This window comes from Triticum dicoccoides, chromosome 6B (genome assembly GCF_002162155.2).
Source record: "Triticum dicoccoides isolate Atlit2015 ecotype Zavitan chromosome 6B, WEW_v2.0, whole genome shotgun sequence".
Taxonomy (NCBI): Eukaryota; Viridiplantae; Streptophyta; class Magnoliopsida; order Poales; family Poaceae; genus Triticum; species Triticum dicoccoides.
Genome location: NC_041391.1, coordinates 251,374,364 through 251,380,533, shown reverse-complemented (window position 1 = coordinate 251,380,533; position 6,170 = coordinate 251,374,364). Strand labels below are relative to the sequence as shown.

The 6,170-nt window shown below is 42.7% G+C and overlaps 1 long non-coding RNA gene across 1 annotated transcript; it reads right to left on the bottom strand.

Annotated features, from left to right (window-relative positions):
- Positions 1-3,580: 3,580 nt before the first annotated feature.
- LOC119320478 lies at positions 3,581-5,313 on the bottom strand. The gene is made up of 4 exons (XR_005155021.1): positions 5,127-5,313; positions 4,564-4,794; positions 4,179-4,466; positions 3,581-4,052 (listed from the first exon to the last, which is right to left on the bottom strand). It is a non-coding gene; the product is annotated as an uncharacterized LOC119320478 (long non-coding RNA).
- Positions 5,314-6,170: the final 857 nt, after the last annotated feature.

Below are 6,170 nucleotides of genomic sequence, written 5' to 3'. Positions count from 1 at the left end.
GAGGGGGGGAAGGGAGAGATTAGTGAGGGGAGAAGAGTAGTCCATTAGTTCCTGTAAAAGTTTCCCGTATGTCTAGCATTTTTGAGCGGAAATACCCACTGGTCTTGGGTCCCAATGCATCCAAATTGAAAAATGGCAAGGCTACAAATCAACCGGCTGATCCCCGCAGGCGATCAACCGCCTCGCCAGCCGCATGATTAAATCATTAATAACCGCCTGATCTAACCCCTCGTCTCACTCTATCATATCCCCTGCCTCGCCACTCGCGTGACAATAGGAAGAGCCGGTGGCTAGCTTCGCAACGCTAAAATAGTTTCTCCATGGCCTGCTTCACATCACCGAATGGCAGGCTCCTCGTAGCACGGGCACAAAGCGATGACGATCAACCATTGTACTTAGCATCGAACCCTCGGCTTCACAGCTTGTTGGCTCGCAGCTCAGCAACCCCCCTGGGATCGCAGCACGCGTCGCTGTCGTGGACCTTGCAGCAGCGCTGGTGTTACAAAGTAGCATCACCAGACGCGGAAAATACGAAGGAGAACCTGCTCATGCCACCCCCCTCAATCTCACCATTGAGTGGTCATCAACAGCCGTCTATAACTAGTATCACCAAGAATTTTTATTGTGTATAACTATCACAGCCTCCTCGTATATCACTTGTATTTGCATTTAAAGTGGGTCCTCCTCATGTCATCATTAAAAGAATCCTGCACTCTCTGCAATCTCCTGCAGCACGACCAGGAGCAAATTAATTGCATTGTGAGAATTTAGCCAACCACCACGCATATAGTTAGTGCCTCAATTAACCTGTCTTGATTAATAGTCAGAGTAACTCCTGCATGGTGAGTCCTTCACAACACGGATAGTATGGAAACAGTAATTAATCATCTTGTTTTTGCTCTAATTAAGGACTAGACGACTAATACATCCAAAATGCTTTCATATTGTTTTTTGAACCAAGACTTGTTTGAGCCGAAATACTTCCAATAATTAACCACCTCGTTTTTCTCTAATTAAGGATCAGACGGCTAATAGTAGTACATCTGAAATACTTCCATTTGTTTTCCGAAACATTCTTGAGCAGAAATATTTTCACTAATTATGGCATTAGGCGGCATATGCAGTGGATTGAGCCGCATGCAGTGGAATGGGGTCATTTAGTCTAAGCATTAACCCCGTAAGACAAGCGACAAGCAAGCTTGCTTGTTGACTGATTAAGCGACATCAAATGGCATGTTAAATGGTGCCTTGAAGACGGAGACAGTGTGCGGCTTTTGATTGACTGCGCATTTATTTATCTGACGTTGTGCTGCCTTAACTGACCGTATTCCTCTATATACCGATTTATGTAAAGATTAAAAGCTCTTTTAACTAATAAAAACACTACTTTATCTGCACATCTCAAAGCACATGCAGACGGGCAGGATACAAGGGGCGCGCGCCGCCCGGAGCCAAAAGTGCGCTTCCCACCAGACGCCCACTACATAGTAGTGATCAATCGCAGCACTAGTGTTCCAATGCAGCTTCGGCGGTGACCGCCGGAGTTGAGGGAGATGCCCTGTCGCGTCGAGCGCACACGCAGCAGCCTTTGCAGTAGCGGTGTTGTTGCAAAGCAGCAGTATCAGACGCCCCGCTACAGCAGCCTTTGCCGGCAGCATCGATGGTGTTGCAACTAGCACGACAGTGGCGGACGCCGGAGCTGAGGGGGATGCCCTGGATGTGCGCACACACAACGAGTCCCGCTTCGATACAACCCCCCCTCACAAAACGTATAAGGGCATAATGGTCTTTTGAGAGGAACGTATACCCACCTCCGTTCATGGGCCGGCCCATTTTACACTTTCCTTTTGCTACACTTTTTTTTCCTAGAGTTCAAAAAAGGGATGCCCACATGGGATTCGAACACGCAACCTCAATGTTCACAACTACCTGCGACAACCAACTGGGAAGCCCACACATTGTTGTACAATGTCCTTTTTTTCTTATTTTTTGTTCGCCGGTCATTTATTTATTTATTTTCCTTTTTCCCGGTTTTAGTTTCTTTTTTCTTTTTTTCCTTTTTAGTCAAATTCGTGAATTTACAAATCCCTACACCTTTTTCATTTTTGTTGTTCTTTTCAAATCTCTGTGATCATTTTTGTTCCAAATTTCCTGAATTTTTTTAAAATCTCATGATTTTTTAAAAATTCATTAGCTTTTTCAAAATCGATGAACTTTTTTCCATCACCTTGTATCACCAATTCATGCCACCATGTCAAATTTTTTTCGCTTTCGAAAAGTTATGTATTTTCTGGGGTTTTCTCGGTGAAAAGGCCGATAAATAGCCAACTGTGTCGCAATGTGCAAACGGTGTCCGAATTCATTCAAATCAGGCATGGATGCCTACTATGGGCACACACACCATTGGTAGAAAAATCTAGGGTCATTCATCACATGTACAACAAAAACCATGTTATACAAAGGGTGTTCGAGTGGCCAGAAGGGTCTGTTTGTGAACACCTTATATTTTGCATCCGTCAGATGGCCTCAAATTTTCCCCATCACCTTGTATCACCAATTCATGCCATCATGCCAGGATGTTTCCGTTTTCGACAAGCTTTGTATTTTCTAAAGTTTTCTCGGTGAAAAAGGGCTGATAAATGGCCGGACATGTTGCAACATGCAAACGGTGCCCGAATTCATTCAAATCAGACATATATGCCTACCATGGGCATGCACTCGGTGTACAAAAAAAACATGTTAGACAGTGGGTGTTCGGGTCTATTCGTGAACACCTCATTTTTCGACATCCATCAAATGCACTATTTTTCCCCATCACCATGTATCACCATTTCATGCCACCATGCCAACAAGTACTTTCATAAGACAAGTTTCTGATATTTTTGAATTATTTCGGTGAATAACATCCTATATAATGGCCACACGTGTCGCAACATGCCGACAGTGTCGCAACTCATTTGAATCAGGCATGGATGCCTATTATGTCCATGCCAGGCTACCGCAAAAGTTAGGGTCATTTATCCATAGTGCAAAAAAACATCAGTTAAGAATAGGTTGCAGGACTAGTCCAGCCGATTGCATCCGTGAGCACGTAGTTTTCTTAAATTCAATGCTTCTTTTATTTCAAATATGAAATTTCCATAATTATGAACCAACATGAACAAACTTTTATGTTCTAACCATTTATTTTTAATTTATCAATAATTTTGGAATTTCAAATTATTTATGAAAATGTTAAAAACATTAACAATTTTATGAAAATTGCTAACAAATTCCCAACAGTTGCTGAAAATTGTGCACGAAAAAAGATAAACTCAAGAAAGGAAAAAAAATGAAAGAACGAAAAAAAATGGATTAAAAATGCGGCGGCCATGGCCCGACACGCCGTCGGGCCTGTTGGGCCGGCCAAGCATGCTACTTCGTTGTGTACAAGAAGCAGAAAAATGGAAACCACACACCGATGTAAGTTGTCTCGATTGGTGACTGCGTTGTGTATTAGAATCGTAAGTGCTGAGTTCGAATCACGTTGCGTGCATAATTTTTTCGATGTTACTGGGTTACTAAAAAAACCGCGAAACTTGTTTGAATATGACCATCATGCCCCTTAGTATGAAAGGGTACGGATTAATCCCAGCCCAGCAGCGGACGCCCCGCCACAACAGTCCCACGTGGTAGCACCGAGGGTGTTGCAACACAGCACAACGGTGGGTGCCGCGAGAGTTGGGTTACTAAAAAAACCGCGAAACTTGTTTGAATATGACCATCATGCCCCTTAGTATGAAAGGGTACGGATTAATCCCAGCCCAGCAGCGGACGCCCCACCACAACAGTCCCACGTGGTAGCACCGAGGGTGTTGCAACACAGCACAACGGTGGGTGCCGCCAGAGTTGAGGAAGATGAGCTCTCATCTCGACGAGCTCACATGCAGCAGCAGCACGATGCCACGACATCCTTGCCGCAGCGGAGGAGCAATGGCATTTCGGTGCGCGAACCACCCCATTTGCTCACTAATGCATGATCGTGGCACCTCCATATGGTCCTTGTATATTATCTGCATTTCACAAAAATAAAAAAGGAAAAATAGGGGGTTATGAGCTTGTTGCGAGCAGAGAATGAACTTGGAAAAAGAGGACCAATATTTGTCGGAGAGAAAATGCTAGAGAAAAAATGAACATACCAGAAACATTGGTAGGCAACGACCAATCAAGAAGCTTGGAACCCCAAGCCTCCTTCTTTGTGTCGGTACTTCTTCACCTCTCAATGCAGCAGCCAAGATGCGCTCGTCTCACGCAAAATCGTCGAGTTCAGCAATGTCCTTCAGGCTAGCAAGGTACTCAATGGCACCATGTTGCCGGTGCGAAGCACTAGCACAAGCGTGATGCATAAAAGAACCCAAGACCTCTCGATGGTCGCAATTTCGTGGTTCCTCGCCTTCTTAAGTACAGATATATCTTTCTTTTTATGACTGAAAAAGCAGAAAGACACATGTCATTCAGAAACGAAACATTGCAACAAAGAAAACCAAAAATCCAAAAAAGCTGCGATGGGGGTAGTTTTTATACCTCAACAAACCCTGCTTAGGGTCAATCTTCATGACTACCCGGTCTAGCAGCTCATATGGTACATAAAAGGGGGAAATATTCATCAAAGAAACAAAGTTGCAATCATTTCAGATTCCCCTCTTGTTGTCATTCAGATGTTTCTCAGCAACCTAACACAAGCGAGAAGCTGAAAAACGTGTTGTGAAGGACCCATCAGTAGGTTCTTCAATCTCATCGTCCATTCTTGAGGCTCTGCATCAAAAAGAGAAGAAATCTCGTTATACTGCCTTATGAAATCTATGCAACAACACCATTTAGAAAATCTTTGGATAAAACACAACACTCCCATTGCATTGGTCACTACGTGATGAAACAACATCTACTGAGATAAAAACCAACTTATCTAAGCACTGGCGCACTATTGGTCGAACAAAAAAACACAAAAACCCACACTCCCTGGATATAAGCAACTGCAAAAGATCATATAATCCATTAAACACTGATGAAAAAAGCCCTATCACATTACCTTGCCCCATGCATGTAAATCACAAGCCCAAAATGCAAGGTTCAGTCTGTAAGCTCACCTAGTACAGAGAATGAGGCGATATTCATCATAGATCCGAAGCTGACTTGTTTATGACTACCCTTTTTTCATCATTCAGATGTTTCCGCGCAAACAGACACAACCAAGGCAAAAACACGTGCTGAGAAGGATCCATTAGTAGGTTCCTCATCATCCATTGTTGAGTCTCTGCAAAAACAAAAAGAACAACAACGACAACATATTGTATCGCTTTGTTACGAACCTATGCAACAACAACAGCGGAAAGAAACACACTATATATAAAAATATGGAATGATTTGAAAATGAAGCACCACTGCCCCCATTGCAACAGGAATGAAAAAGAAGAAGCAATCATCACAGATAAAAACCTCAAAACAATGAGTATGCATATCAGTATGTGCTGCGAAAAACACTACTATTACCGAAAAAACTGAAGCCCGTCACTGTAAAAAAAAATGCAGGGTTGCTGTGCTCAGTATACTAACTAGAATGAGCATGCATCTCATTCTAGGTTCAGCATAAAGAAACAGTGAAGAAGCAGAAAACAAAAAAAATGCAAAATGAGCCATCAACTGAACTACTACACATATACAGTGAAGTACATTCAGAAACTAAACAAATGCAAGAGCCATATAGCTCTGCTGTACTATTATACAATTTCAGTGAGAGAAGCAGCAGAACTAAAAACTCTCAAAAACACTACTCAACCTGTATGTGTGTTGCACTGAAGATGAAATGTCTTAACTATTATACAACAAATTTGAAAATGCCTGAAAATTCTATGCAGTAATTTGCTAGCTCAAACAATGTAGGCTATGATGTTGCTGCACTGAATCAAAAAGGATCCCATTCTAACAAAATAAACCCTAGCATTTTCCATGATAAAAAATCGCTAGCAAAATCAGTATCAAAATGCATGTGCTCAACAGATAACAACTTATGTACTGAACCCGCACATCTGAACACCATCTACTCTACAGCAAAAGAACACACCGCCGCCCAACTCCAACACCCCCTCCTCTTCCCCAACTGCCCTCACCCCTCTACAATCAAACAGATGAAC